The sequence below is a fragment of the Mesocricetus auratus genome, unplaced genomic scaffold, assembly GCF_017639785.1.
Source record: "Mesocricetus auratus isolate SY011 unplaced genomic scaffold, BCM_Maur_2.0 Super-Scaffold_100009, whole genome shotgun sequence".
In the NCBI taxonomy this organism is placed as follows: domain Eukaryota; kingdom Metazoa; phylum Chordata; class Mammalia; order Rodentia; family Cricetidae; genus Mesocricetus; species Mesocricetus auratus.
The window spans coordinates 82,826,411-82,842,562 of NW_024429193.1; the positions used below are offsets into that span (position 1 = coordinate 82,826,411).

General features: G+C 36.3%; 1 pseudogene; it reads right to left on the bottom strand.

Moving 5' to 3' along the window:
- Nucleotides 1-6,058: 6,058 nt before the first annotated feature.
- LOC101835255 lies at nt 6,059-11,809 on the bottom strand (annotated as a pseudogene).
- Nucleotides 11,810-16,152: the final 4,343 nt, after the last annotated feature.

Here is a 16,152-nt window from a genome sequence, read left to right on the forward strand (position 1 = left end):
ATTTTAAAAAAAAAGTTATAAAAAATAACAAGGATTCTGTTGTGTGTTGGCAAACTACTCCTTAGCACATATCCTGACCTGGAGTGTGGAGAGTTCACCCATATTACTACACCAATGAAAATTGAATTTCCCTCTTTGCAGCTATAATTTTAAAACAGATTCCCTGTTAAGTGTGGTACTTTATATTCAATTATCTTTCCTGCACTTGGACTTTAGTATAGGTTAGACTTGCACAGGGCTTATGTGTTCATTGTGTCACAGTCTTTGTGAGTTCATAGGTGAAGTCAGCACTATTTCATCTGGAAAACGCTGTTTCATTTATGCATCCATCAACTCTTGAATTTCTAATCTTCCTGTCTCTTATTTCAATACTAACCCTGAGCCTTGAGTGGGGAATGTGAGGCAGACATCCTATTTTAGACTGAGTGCTACAAAGTCTCTCATTCTCTATGTGTTGATTTGATTATTTGATTAGGAGTCATTTTATTGCTGTGTTTCCTTATTGGAATTAGTGCAGAAGTTTTTTTCCCTTAGGGATTATGGTCTGTCTAGTCTCAGGCTCCTGGCCTGATTAACAGTGAAAATCATGGGTTGTATTTAAAGAAGCAGGCCTTCAAATAAAACAATTTTACTCCCATAACCTGTATGTAACTATTACACCAGAATAGAATGTAGCCAGGTTACTATTTTAGCTCTTAGACTTTGCAACAAAATGAAATCAATGATTACTTCCCTACTCTGACCCTATGTATGGAATATTTCAATACTATTTGTGTTGCTCATTAGGGAACGAAACTTCCAGTTTAGCTCAAGCTTGATTTATCTGTGTTCAACGATGTAAGTAAGTAGTTCCTCCAGCAATAGATAATTAGATTAGCATAGTTTGTGGGTAATAACCAATAATTTTGAAAATGAACTGCAATATTGTGAAGAGTGGTATATAGGAACCCTATGACCAACAACTCAATAAAATGTAAACCCTTATTTTTCTGGATGTATTGGTCACATATCTGTTTGTTTATGTAGGATCTATAATACTAATATTTTGACAAAGAGTTAAAAATAAAGGGTGAGGATTCCTGGGACAGCTATTAGAAAGTTATGTGCATTAGCATGCCAGTAAACTTAGTCAGCATCTACAGGGCCTACACTGGTCTATGCCAGATGGAGTCCAGTGATGAGAATGGGAAGGTGCCCTGCCCATCAGTAGACAACCAAAGCAAACTCAGTGCCAATTTCAGAGGTTGATTTGTCTCATAATGCTTTGTCTGGCCAGCTCTTTTTTGTTTTTGTTTCCTTCTCTCTTCCTTCCTTCCTTGTTTCCTTTCGTCCTTCCTTCCTTTCCTTTTAAAGCCCGTTGGAATCTTGCTCATGTACTGTACTTTTCAATCTTGTATCTTTACGTGATTTCTGTTTATGTTTCTATGTCTATATGTGTTTCCTGTTTTATTTTTCTGGAAAATTTAATTTTCCTTTTGTTGCTGTTGTCCTACTCAGGTTTGTTTTATTTACTTTTTTAATACAATTTATTATTAGTAATTATTATTATTTATTTACTTATTTACTTAGATGAATTTTATGAGTAAAAGCAAAAACTGTGGATTTTGGGTGGCAGGGGATTTGAAGATTATTTGGGGAGATTGGTGAAGTAGAAATGATAACCAGAATATATTGTATGAAAAAACAGTTTTGTTAGTTTAAAAAAAGGAAGTGAAGCATTGCAGTAAGAAGTTCATCAACCATAGAAATTAGAAGAAATGGGCCGGGCGGTGGTGGCGAGCGCACTTAATCCCAGCACTCCGGAGGCAGAGGCAGGCAGATCTCTGTGAGTTCGAGGCAAGGCTGGACTGACAGCCTCCAAAATAATACAGAGAAAACCTGTCTCGTAAAACCAAAAAAAAAAAAAAACAAAAACAAAAAAACAAAACAAAAAAATAAATTAGAAGAAATAGCTGGATGGATAATTCAATATGTTTAGACACTTGCTCACAAACCTCATACCTTGAGTTCAGAATTTATGTTAAAGTATGACAGAACCAACACTTTCACATGCATGATCACACCTCCCACATATATAAAGTACATGATAAATTATTATACAGATGTGTTAAAATTAAAGATCAATAAATTGAAAGAAAATGCCTAGAATGAAAATAAAAGTCAATTAAAACTAATTTAGTGAAATATATAAAATAATATTTTTATTTTGTTAGCAATGCATAATTATAATTATGTAGAAATAACATATCACTTTATTTTATTCTAAATATCACAGATATCAACTTAATTTAGCATAATTTATTCTATTCTGTATTCTCATGAACTTAATTATTTAATACATTCAAATGTATTATAAAATAATCAGTAGCTCAGTACTTAACCAGCCACTAAATGAAGTTTCTGTTTCCCAGACTCTCTGGCCATAGGATTGTAGGCTGGCACTCCCCAGATCTATGTCTAAAATCCATATATGAGAGAGTACATGCCATGTTTCTCTTTTTGTGACTGCGTTACCTCACTCAGGATGGTTTCTTCTAGTGTCATCCATTTGCCTGCGAATCTCATGATTCCATTATTTTTTTCTGCTGAATAGTACTCCATTGTGTAGATGTACCACATTTTCTCTATCCATCTAGGTTGCTTCCAAGTACTGGCTATTACAAATAAAGCTGCTATGAACATAGTGGAACAGACATCTTTGTTATATGAATGGGCATCTTTTGGATATATGCCTAAGAGTGGAGTTGCTGGGTCTTGTGATAGGTTTATTCCCATTTTTCTGAGGAATCTCCATACTGCTTTCCAAAGTGGCTGAACCAGTTGGCACTCCCACCAGCAATGGAGGAGTGTCCCCCTTTCACCACATCCTCTCCAGCATAAATTGTCATTGGTGTTTTTGATTTTAGCCATTCTGAGCTGAACTCAAGAAAGCCAGTATCAGAGAGGGAGGACTGATGATCAAAGGGATTAAGACTGGGCTGGTTTAACCCCCAGAAACAGCTGACCAGACAAAGGTTAACTCTTGAATCCCAGGCATCAGCCTGGGAATCCAGCATGGGACTGATCAAGACCCCCTGAATCTGGGTGTCAGTGAGGAGGCCTAGGTAATCTATTGAGCCTTGGACAGCAGATCAGTACCCATCCCAAGTATACACACGGACTCTGGACTCCCATAGAACAATGTGAGGTGCACTCTCACCCTGAACTCTTGGGGAAGGGTCTAGGCCCTGCCCTATATGAAATGACAGACTATGGACACCCCCATGGAGGGCCTCACCCTCCCTGGGGGAATGAGGGGATAACGGGGGGGGATGGGGGGAGGACACGGGAGGAGGGGAGGGAAAAGGAGAGGGACCTCCAACTGACTTGTGAAGCAACCTTGTTTCTTATCTAAATTTAAAATGGAAAATAAAAAAATAATAATAATAAAATAAAAAAATAATCAGTAGCTGCTAGATTTGATCTTAAAGTCCTTTGAAAAATGATGATTACATTTAATTAATTATGTGGAATAACCTAGTGCTATTATATTTTTCTCTGAGTAAAAATTAATCATTTATTATAATTTCAGACAAAATAATCAAATGCATCTGTAAACAATACCTGAAATTAAATATAATAAATTTTGCTAAAAAGTCACTGAATTCTCAGAACTTACATATTCTTAAAATAGTCTCAAAGTGATGAAACAAGAATTTACATTTCAGCATTCCAAAAAGAAAACCTATCATGATAACAACTTATTAGTAAGCATTGAAGGCTCCCTACAGAGAAACAATTTATTTCCCACAGACAAAACAACATATGAACAGAAAGCACAATAAGGATGCAATCTGGTCTAAGAGCAGATGCTGGTCAATAATTCAATAACTAAAACCAACTGATCAGAGTACAATGACAAATATTTATTCATGGAGTAATAAATTATATATTTGTGCTTCTTGCCTGAATATAGAAGTATTCTACACCACAAACTCTGCTTTTCCTGTTTCATACAAACATATGTGTGGAAAGCTGTAGAAAATTCCATTAAATTGTGTAAGTTTTGATGCATGTCAGTCACTGTATGGGGCATTTTTATTAAGGAAAATCTTAATCACTACTTCCGAGTTTTAAATATCTTCATAGTAAAACTATCTATGAATAAAATCAACTGTATAATTAAAAAGAAAAATCAAAGGATTAAAGAGATGAGCTGAACATTTTATCTGTCTAGAAATTAAGCTACTAAAAGATCATGATGGTCATTTATTTTTAAGGTTTGTGTATGCTTATTTTATGTGTATGATTGTTTCATATAATGTGTTTATGTACACATGTGTGCCTGGTGCCTCAGAATTTCAGAGAACAGGAGATTTCCTGTAATCAGAATCATAGGTGGTTGTTAACCTTAGGGTGGGTTCTGGGAACCAAATCCAAAACTTCTAAAAGCTTTTCACACATGCTGTGCTATTGTCTGCAGCGCCAACTATCCAGTGTTTCCACTTCATCTATCTATCTATCTATCTATCTATCTATCTATCTATCTATCTATCTATCTATCTCTTTCTCTCTCTCTCTCTCTATATATATATATATATACATATATATATATATATATATAATGATCCTGGTTGTACAGAATGGTTTACACTTTTAATCGAAGCATTTAGAAAAGGAGATACAGGTAGCTCTCTGTATTTAGAGGCCAGCCTGAGTTACCTAATGTCTTCCAGAAGAGCCATGTCTCGTGTCTGCATACAGAGAACCTTTCTCAGAAAAACAAGACAAAACAGAAAGCATACAATGATTCAGACTCATAATAGTGGATATCTTCAGTTTGAGTGACTTTCAATATACCTTAAGGTATTTCCAAGTGAAAATTGCAGCACTTTTACTCATCTCATAAAAATTTATATTAACCTGACTTGTATTTAGTTCTACACTGTTAGCTTGCACCTTCCCTTAGCTATGTTTTATGCAAATGATTTATATAAATGTACATGGATCATACTTTTTAACCTGGTCTACTGGTTCCTAGCATAGATCCTGTAAATAGCAATAAAAATAGTCACTAGTGTATAGACTTTCCTTCCACCATATGTTATAATGAAATTACATGTGATCGTTACTGTCTTTGACCAGTGACAAGATAGCAGAACAACTGAAAGATTCCTGATGAATTTTGTACATTACTTTAGCCCAATTTCCTTATTCTGTTTTGCCTTTGTGAAAACATGGATGCTGATTTAGAAATACTCTCCAGTAATATTACAACTGAGTATAACATAAAGAAGAACTTATGATATGAATGTTAATATTGTCGAATTGCTAAGGAATAAGATAGTTTATTAAGTCCTTGAATAGCATTTACTATTTTTCATGACTTTCTTTTACTAACTTTAAACTGTGTGTGTGTGTGTGTGTGTGTGTGCATGTGTGTGTGTAAGACTGCAGATGCTCACACAGTTGGTTGGAACAACACTTGGATTCTCTACAAGAGGAGTATATGCTCTTAAACCCTGAATCATCTCCCTAGCTCCCTCATTTAGCATTTAATACTCAAATATTTCCCAGGTTTCTTTTTATAATATATTTCTATTTTTTCTGCCAGTATGTTAAATTTCACTTAACATCTAATCTACCCTAAATGGTGCTATATAATTTATCTTTATAGAACAAAAAAACACTCTCACACAGATGAGATTAATGAGCCCACTAATGGGGAAGAAAGGCTGAGGTGTTTGGTACCATGAATATCTTCCCCTTGTTGAGATCATGTTGAATTCCACTTGAAATATACTAATTACCAATCAGGTATGAGAGACACCACTGCAAACTTAGGGTTAACTCAACACAAAAAACACAAAGGCAACTAAATAATTCTGAGGGTGGGAAAAATTGTCTTTCATTCCAAAGGAAATCATATCCATTGGCTATCAAATATCAAAAGATCAGTCATGAAAGTATACATAAAAATAATATGCAGACTGGGTAATTAATATGTTTGTATTTAATAATGAATATTTGAATACTAATGCATACATATGTAACAACATTAATTTTAAAAGTCCACATATTTGAAAGAGAGCAAGGAGGGGCATATGAAAGAATATGAAGCCAGGGCAAGTATAGAATGGCATAATCCTTTTATAAACTTAATAGTAGAAGAACTTGAGAAGGTAGAAGGAAGGCAAAACGAGATAGCTGAAATGAAAGTAGAACAGCAGATGGGAAGAGTGATGGATAAAGGGGGAAGAAAACAACAAAAAACTAATTTTATGTGAAAATGCTATCATGAATATTTTTTCCTGTTCTTAGTTTATTAACTTTCAGAACCCTGCAAAGTTTCATTCTGTCTTTTCTTGGTGACTTAGATTCATCATTTCCCTCATTCAGTTCTCTTTCCTTCTTTAATCCTCCTGAAACTGTTTGCATTTATAGTGATTTTCTTCTAATTCACCTTCTTGTGCAGACCTTCTTCTAGGTCACTTTCCTTCCTCAGATTCACTGACTTCCTCACTAATTGCTGCTAACTCCTGAAAATCAGTATATTGTGACTTCTCACTGCTCACCTTCCTTCCATTTCTGGTACTGGCTTCTTTATGCTTTTTAGATTCTGTTCTTTTTGTCTCCAGACTCTCCATCTCTTACAAGCAGCTTACAGTTCAAAAGTCTCTTTGTGCATCTTGGTTTCTTCTTATGTTTCATAGAATCTGACTCTGATTCAGAATTGACTTAATCTGGGCCTTCCTTATCTCTCCTAGGGTTTTTCCTTTTTTTTCTAGTTCAGTTATCTATTTTCTCCTCTTTATAATTCGTCATTTGTGGAAGACTCCTCTTCAGATAAAAGATTGGCTCTAATTTCTTCTAAAAGCATCCTTTTGGCAACCCTATTCTCGGGATCACTGTTGTCATCATCATTATCTTCTATGACAGGTACTGATCTAGATAAGACATCATCATCTACTGAAGACAGACAAAATATATTGTGAGAAGGCAGCACCAGACTTTCAGCCAGAGGCTTTATTTTCTGGTCATCTCTGCTCCCCTCACCTACAGAATACTGAGCATCAGATACAGTATTGGAAAGTGAAGAAATGATATCAGCTGGTATCCTTTTAGGAGTTGTTCTTGAGGAATTTCCTTGTATTTCCTTGGTGTTGCCTGTCTTGTTTTTGACTGGAGTTCTTGATCTCTTATGTTTTCTTTTGTCTTCTGAACTTTTCTCAGCATCAGATGATGAATCACTTTGTGTTTCCTTGTCAATTCTTTTCGAATTCAAATTTCTTCTTTCTCTCAATTGAATTCTTTCACATGTCTTTGTGGCAGAATCACAACACTTTCCTTTCACAAAATAATTTTCAGTACGGAAAGATAAGCATGCTGGCCTCATCTTGGAGCTCTTTCCAGGAAGATTGCGTTTTTTCTTTTCTCTACCAGGCAGTCCATTCTTATTCTTTTTATCTTCTGAAGGGTCACAACTATCTCCCTTCCCTGGCAACTTCTCAACATAATCACATAACTCTGTCTTATTCTTTGATAACTTTTCTTTTATTTTTTTCCCTTTCTTTTCTCCATCAGTTGTGTCAGCCTTACTTTCTTTTATTCCTTTGAGGAGATGACCCCTTTCTTCTGACTCAGGGAATTTCTTGATAGCATTTGATGAAGACTCGTGCTGTTGCTCTTTCTTGATCTTTTCTCCCTCCATGTGTGGAGTTTTCTTTCCCTTTGCTGCAGTTTTCTTTCTGCTTTTCATCCTATAGCCTGAAGACTCATCACTCTTTTCTTTCTTTGGCAATTTATCTGTAACACCAGATAATCCAGCCTTTATACTTTTACATGCATTGATTCTCAGTTGTTCAATCTTCTCTTTATTTTTAGCAACCATTTTGCCCTCAGGAAAGTCTACATCCCCCTCTGCCCTTGAAGGTTTTTCAGTGCCATCAGAGGACTCACTTGACTGACTCATACAAAGCCTCTCTCTCAATTCCACCACACTTTTGAATCTCTTGACTGAGTCTTCCACTGTAGTGAAATTCTCTCCCCTCTTCCCTTCACTGTCATGAGATACTCCTTGCACAGTGGTCACCTTTTTCTTCCTTTTGGTATCCACTGCTATTTTACTCTGCTTTTCATCTACAGAAGAGTCACTGTCTTTTGTATATGAAACACATTTTTCGATCACTCTGTCAGGCCCAACTTTTCCCATGATTTTTATCTCTCCTTCTAATTCTGAGTCATAATGAGAAGACGGTGAGTAGTTTTGGTGCGTCCTTTTAGACATTATGGAACTTTTACCTGACTTTCCATTTTTAATACCAAAATCCAAGCCAGAAGTAGAACTTTTCCTTTTCCTTTTTGTGTTAGCATCTTTCCGTGCTTGAATTTTCTGTGTTTCATCAATGCCAGTGTCTGAGGAGCAGTGAGCCATTTGGCTTACGTCTGTGAGGACTGAGGAGCAGTGAGCCATCTGGCTTACGTCTGTGAGGACTGAGGAGCAGTGAGCCATCTGGCTCACGTCTGTGAGGATTGCTGGACTTTCATCAGAATCTGAACTTTGATCTCCAGTCCTTGCTGGCTTTGCATTGGTCACCTTATGAGGTCTAGTGTTATCAATAGCAGTAACAGAAGAGTTTTGCGAATCCTTTTTTCTGATCAAAACTGACGAGTTTCTCTTCTCTTTAATGGTTTCATTACTTTCTTCATTTGAATCTAATATTGAAAAGTATCCTTCCCTCTCTTGCCTCAAGGGTTTGATTTTTACATATAAGGATCTTTGAAGATTAGATTTTTCTAAGAGTGATGTAACATTACTTTCACCTGAATGCACACTCTTGCTAACTTCCTCTCTGGCTCCACATTTATCCAAAACAGGGGCCAGTACAGAACTTTCACTGAAATCTTTCTCTAGTAGAACTTCCTGGCATTCAGTGCCTTGACCTGGGGAATGAAAAAGGGACACTGGAATGAGTTTAACATATAATTCTTTTCTTATTTTTGCTGTATTTTTTGAAGGAATATTACTTCTGCTGTCTTTTGAAGGAAAGTTCAGTTTTGGAGCTGAACTCTCCAGGTCTGGTTCACTGTTGCCATCTCTGTGATAATCAGAAACAGATATAATACCCATGTCTAAGTCTTCAGAAGTGCTAGTGGGTTCATACTGAGGTCCATCTTTAATTCCCGATTCCTTATGCTTAACACTTTCATTTGCTTTTTCATCCTCTATTGGGAAGTGCCTGCTGCCTGGCATCTTCACTGTTGATCCAGCATCTGACTTCAAAACGGTTTTCTTTTCTGAAGCATAAGATTTACCCCCGTTTTGAATTTTTGTTTTAGAATTAACAACTGTAATTTTAAGATCTTTGGCATTTCTCTCCTTGTGTACAGCATCCAAAGCTTGAATCTCTGAATTCAAGTCATCTTCTAAGGCAAGATGAGCCTTCTTGATATCAGCCACTACAGATTTAAAAGTCCTAAGCTGGCATAACTTCATAGAGGAATTCATTTCTGAGCTATTTGCTGCCCGTTTTAGAAACTTGATATAATTGGAGTTTGTCTTGGTTGTTATTTCAATCAGGTTTCTTGTCTTCTGAAGCATCTGTTTGGGTACAGCTAGTGCTGAGTAAGCATAGGTTACAGCATCAGAAGGTGAGTCATCTGTTTTCTTGTTCTCTCTATTACAACTGAAACTGTACTTCTTCAGAGCAAGTTCAGATGTTAGGTCACATACTTTATTCTTCTTTTCACTGCCAACATCAGTCTTCTTATTTTTTTGCAACAATGTTTCTAAATTCTCAAATACACTGTTGCATGCAGTGACCAAGTTCATTAGAGGCTCTGGGTGACAAATGTAGCAATGCCATTGATCATTTTCTTCCAGTATTGTAGCTAACTCTTTTCTACCAAGATTGTGCAGGATGCATTTCTTACAGAAGGCATTATGGCAAAAATCACAACAAATCAACTTCCCACCTTCTGCACACCATCTGCATTGTTCATCAATTCCATCTGAGCCACGACTAATGTCATCATTCATGTAATAATTGAAGCATTTCTTACAGATGAGGACGTTCAGTAAAGGGTGTCTATAGAAGGAATTTTTTTGAAAATGATTAACCTGTTGTCTACAAGCCGTGCAACTCACTATCCCATGAAGTATGTCTCTGGATTTTTTGAAATTTGCAGTTCTCATTTTTCTTTTGCTTCTAAATTCGGTTCCTTTAAAATATTTTATCTCTTCATTCAGCCACTGGTCTGGTTTTATAGTCCCTGTACCTTGTGGAAAGTTTTCCAGAGAAACACCATATTCAGAATTTGTAAAGGTAGCTTTTACATTTATAGACTCTTCAACAGGTTTTTCATTATCAGACTCTAAACAGTTTGTCACAATTTTAGGTTTCTGATTTGATCGTGATGACCTTAACAATACCAAGATTTCTGGGGCATTAGTTTCCGCTTGTTTGTTATTTTCCATCATATCAAAGATATTCCCAGAACTACTGATTTTACCTGTGCTTCATTGCATCTTGTGGAAAAGATGTTTCCTTGGGTTCCTCTGCTGAATGTGCTCAGAAATCGTGAAACGTCAGCACACTTTGCTCTCTCTTGGGATCAGCAGTCAAGTTTTCTGTCCCGATGCCCTCTCGCCCTCAGCAGCCATTGGATGCAGTTCCTCATACCCAGGTCCCCCAGTTCCTATTTAAGCCCACTGGAATTTTAGCAGTTTTTCAAAGATGCTGCTGGAAATTCCCCAAAGTCCAAAGACCGCTGAGCTGCCATGGAAACCAAGCTACGTCACGCCGCCATTTTGTTGGACTGAACTATCAGGAATTCTGTGTATGATAGAAATGAAATAAAATGAAATTCATGCCCTTGATGGGAGGGAGCAGTAATCTAAGAATGCTTCATTCATTATCTTCCCACAAACAAAAATATTTGGAATTGTTGCTTTTTATCGGATGGGCAAACAGTGGTATCAGAGGATAGTAGCGATCTATAAACATGCCTATGAGCCTTCTAAATCATAAGTCCACTAAAAACCAAAATATGGTACATTTTAACTGTACAGCGCATAGTTTCAAAATGGAATTTAGTAAAATCTAGTGATAAAACATTCTATTTGCCGCTTTTGTGAAGAATATATATCCATGTGAAGCACCAAACTCCAGCAGACAGTCACTGCCAGGAGATACAGAAGCAGGCACTTATGTGAACCTCAGAAATGCAACAAACACAGAAGTAGTTTAATGGGTATCTATAATTTTTTGCATTCAAGTAAGGTACAAAGCTCTTATGTAGATAAAACAAAAACAGCTGTCAAGTTTCAAATCCAAACATAGTTTAAAATAATCAATAATCATTGTGTTCTCTCCAGTTGCCTCTCTCTCTCTCAGTTGTCTTGAACTCAAGCAGAGAAGATGGGGACTGTTGTTAATGAGCTCCTAACCATATGACTACACAGGTCATCCCAAACTCTCTATGTCTAGAGAGCAGTGTATTTCAGACCTAGTCATGTAGACTAGCTCCATCATTGGGGTCAAAGTAATAAATTCAGACCTGAGCATATGATCTAGGTTAATTCAATGAAATGTTATTGACATTTATTTTTGGGTTATTTTGAGACAATAAATTGTAGTTTCGATCAGGATGACCAAGGTGAAACGATCAAAAGAGGCTTAGAAATGCTCTTTTACCACAGAAGAAAGAGCCTACCTGAGTTATATGACACAGATGAAAGCAGTGTCCTTGGGTGGGCAGATCATTTTACAATTATTAATTATAATTTACCGTTGGCCTCATGCAGATGATGAGAGAAGCCACTGGTCATTGGGCTCCTTCTCCCACATTGATTTGCAAAGTGAACACAGATCACAATACACATACACATTTACACACAACAGCTTAACATTAATGTTGACTACATATTAAAATAGTCCTTTTAATGGTTGAGCTATTTTTCTAAATTATAAATTATCTCACATTTATTATCAATAGAAAATATTGTTTTGCAAATGGGAAGGGAAGTACATTTGGCACTTTTCTTGTTGGGCTGTGTTTTCACCAATATTTTAGAATATAGAATGGCATAACACATTGGTATCTTGTAGTTATTAGGTAGCAGTGCTTTGTAGCATATTGATATTAGTAAATTAGAAATTAAGATTATTAAAATAACCAATATGCAGATTTAAGATCTGCCACACACTTAACTGTATTTTTATTCTCAACAGAAATATCTGCTATATCTCAAAATAGCATTTAGCAATTATTTTTAAACATTATAAGGAAAGTCTTTCCAAATTAATAGAGACATATAATTTTACTTGTAAATTGTCTAATTTTCATTTCCTGTTTGTAAGTCTTAGTGTGTGTCTGATAGCAGTCAAAAGGCAGTTGCCACCCCATCAATTGTTTGAAATCTATTCTGGAATGAGACGAATATTAGTTCTATGACATGCCTTGGACAGACAATAAAGTGGAAGTAAAGTCTTGCTGTCATATTTTCTATGTTAAATAATTCATTTTCTCTTAATATTTGGAAGTAATTAAAATTACACAGATATACATTTCATATGCATTTTTCAAGAATGAAGTTCATAAAACTAAGATTAAAGAATTAGATAATATCTCAACATTGAGGGTTAAATGAAAAATTAGTTGCTTTAAAGAAATTACTGGCATACTTTACATCATCATGAAAATATTTAGAAACTCCAACAAAGTTATGCAACATGTACTGTGAAGAAATGAATTTGCTGAACATTTACATTTCTCTGAATATTCATTCTTTCTACTGTGAATTCTGTCCTGTTTTAATCATTTTAAAATATATTGTTTTGTGCTTTAATCTCTAAGTTGCTCTGTTGTATTGAAGAAGAGTTAGTATAATTACTCTGCTTTATTTTAAACATGTCTTTATTTTCTGAATGAGACTTTTGCCTGCTTGTTTGCATGCGTACCATTTGTATGAGAGTATAAATTCCTAAAAGGGATGGGCCTGGAATTATAGATGGTTTCTGATTTATTTCAAATTATTGTTTGTGCAAAGTAATATACATGGGGAATTTTCTTTTTCTATTTGTGGAAATCCACCTTTATCAGCTCTATTTGCTAAAGATGCTGTTATTTTTCAGTGTATTTTTTGGAATATTTGCTGAAATTACCTATTTACATTAGGGTCTTCAGTTTTGTTCTATTGGTCCATTGGTCTACAAGTCTGTTTCTTTAACAGTACCATACTGATTTTTATTCCTAAGTCCTTGTAATGTATCTTAAGATTTGAAATGGTATACAGCCACTTTGGAATCAGTACTGAGATTCCCCAGGAAAATGGGAATCAGTCTATCACAAGATCCAGCAGTTGCACTCTTAGGCATATAACCAAAATATGCACATCCAAACATGGACATCTGTTCCCCTATGTTCATAACAGCATTATTTGTAATAGCCAGAAACTGGAAAAATCCTAGATGTCCCTCAACAGAAGAGTGGATAGAGAAAATGTGGTACATTTACACAATGGAGTACTACTCAGCAGACAAAAAACAGAAAACAAAAAAACAATGGAATCTTGAAATTTACAGGCAAATGGATGGCACTAGAAGAAAATACCCTGAGTGAGGTAACCCAGTCACAAAAAGACAAACATGGTATATACTCACTCATATATGGATTTTAACCTGAAGCATGGAAGTGCCAGCCTGCAATCCCACCTGCAGAGAGTTTGGTAAACAGGGAGAACCCTAAGAGAGATATGCATGGTGCCCCAGAGAAGGGGAATAGGCTAGGATCCCCTGAGTGGACTGGGCTCATCAGGAGAGGGGAGAGAGAGCTGGGGAAAAGTGAGGGGGAGAAGAGAAGGAGAGAGGAGAACATCGGGGAGCAGGAAGTTTGAGCTAGCAGAAGACTAGAGGAGAGTAGGATGAGAGATAGTATAATAAAGGGAGTCATTATAAATTTGAGGAGCGATCTGACACTAGTGAGATTTCCAGTGATCTACAAGATGACACCAACTGGCAATCTAAGCAATAGTGGAGAGGCTACCTTAAATGCCCTTCCCCGATAATGAGATTGACAAATACTTTGTATGTCATCCTAGAGCCTTCATTCAGTGGCTGATACAAGCAGAGGCAGACACCCACAGCTAAACACTGAATTAAACTACTGGAAACCAGTTGCAGAGAGAGTGGAATGATGAGCAAAGGGGTCAAGCCCAAGCAGGTGAAACCCACAGAAAACGTTGACCTGAACAAAGGGGGAGATAATAGGTCCCAAAATGATGGCTGAGAGGCAAGTACGGGACTGATCTAGACCCCCTGAATGTGGGTGTCAGTAAGAAGGCCACAGCAAGCTTTGGGGCCTTGGGTACTAGATCAGTATTTATCCCTGGTGTACAGGTGGACTTTGGGTGCCCATTCCACATGGAGTAATGCTCTCTCAGCTTGGATACAAGGGAGAGGGCCTACGCCCTGCCCAGAATGAAATTACAGAGTTTAGAGATTCCCCCATAGAGGGCCTTATGCTTCCTGAAGACTATAGCGGGGATTTGGTGGGGGAATGATGGGACTGCTGGGGGACTTGTTTCTAAATTAAGTAAAAAGGTTTTAAAAGTTACTTGAAATTGTAGTTCCTCCAGTTTCGTAATTTTTATTCAAGGTTGTCTTTTTGTTCCAGAGTCTTCATTGGTTTTCTATGGATTTTAGGATTTTTCTTTTAAGTTTTATTATTAATTAATTTATTAATATATTTAGTTTTTCTCTCCCTCCTCTCCTACTAGTTCCTTCCTCCAACCACCTCTCTTCCCCCACAGTAGCTCCTCCTACTTTCTCTTTAGTAAAACACAGGTCTCCCATGTATATCATATTTCAGTAACACTGGGCACCTCCTTTCTTACTAAGGCTAGACTAGGAAACCATTAGGAGGCAGTTCACAGATTTAGACAGCTCTGATACTACTGTTAAGAAACCTATAAGAAGACCAAGCTGCACAAGAGTAATAAAGGCAATGAACCTAGGTCAGTCTCTGAGTCTGAGTTAGTGGATTCTTTAAGTTTTCTTATGATGTCCTTGGTCTTTGACCCCTTTGGCTCCCACAAGCCCTCCTCCTTTTCCTCCACAGGATTCCTGAACTCTGGCTAATGTTTGACTGTAGATCTCTTCATCTGTTTCCATCAGTTACTCAGTGAAACCTCTCCAATGACGGTTGGGTTAGGAACCCATCTATGAGTATAGCATATTTTTGTTAGGAATCATTACAGGACAAGGTGGAGGAAGGACGGAGGGAAACAGTAATAGGAGAGATGACTGGAACTGGACAGCAGAGCCCAGGCCCCGGTGGGGGCAGGGAACATCTCTGGGAGGAGCTAGAAACCAAAAAAAGAAAAAAAAAACAGAAAAAAGAAACCTAGTGTAAAAGAAAGTCCCATGAATCTGTAAGAGGGGAACTTGGAGACTGAAGCAGTGATCTCCTATAACCAGGAAAGACTTCCAGTAAAGGGATTGGAATACCGATGCAGCCACATAAACTTTGACCTCATTTATTATAGGTCTTTTTAGTTCTTGACTTCTACTTGCTTTATGTTGAGTAGTGAAATCCATTCATTTCTTTTAGCTCTTACAGCTTAGGGGATACCATTTTTTGTTTTTGTTTTTGTCTTCATTTTTGATTTGTTGCTATTTTTTTTAAGTGACGACTTTCCTTCCTAGCTTAGTGTAACACTACTGAGTTATTCTTTTCTTACTTTCTAATAATTTTTTAAATGTCTAACTATTATGCTTCATGGAATACTTTAAACTATTTATCTTTAAGTATCATACCTGCTCACTTATGCTTTATTAAGTTCATAACTTACATAAATTTAAATTTAAAATTCAATATATGTACTATTATTATTCACATTAAAGTATTGATTAAATTAATAATTTCCATGGATTTTTTCGTTGAAAACATGAAATATATAGAGGTTATCAAAGAAAACATTTAGTTACCATCTTCTCTTGTACTGCACAGGAAGGAACACTGATTGTTTAAGAAGTACTAAAGGAAGTAATGACAGCATACTTTATGGAATATAATTGTATAATATCATGTATTTTAATGGAACTATTTTAGTTTAAAATATTATCTAAATGTTGATATATTCAAATATGCATATTTGAATTATTTTCTTGA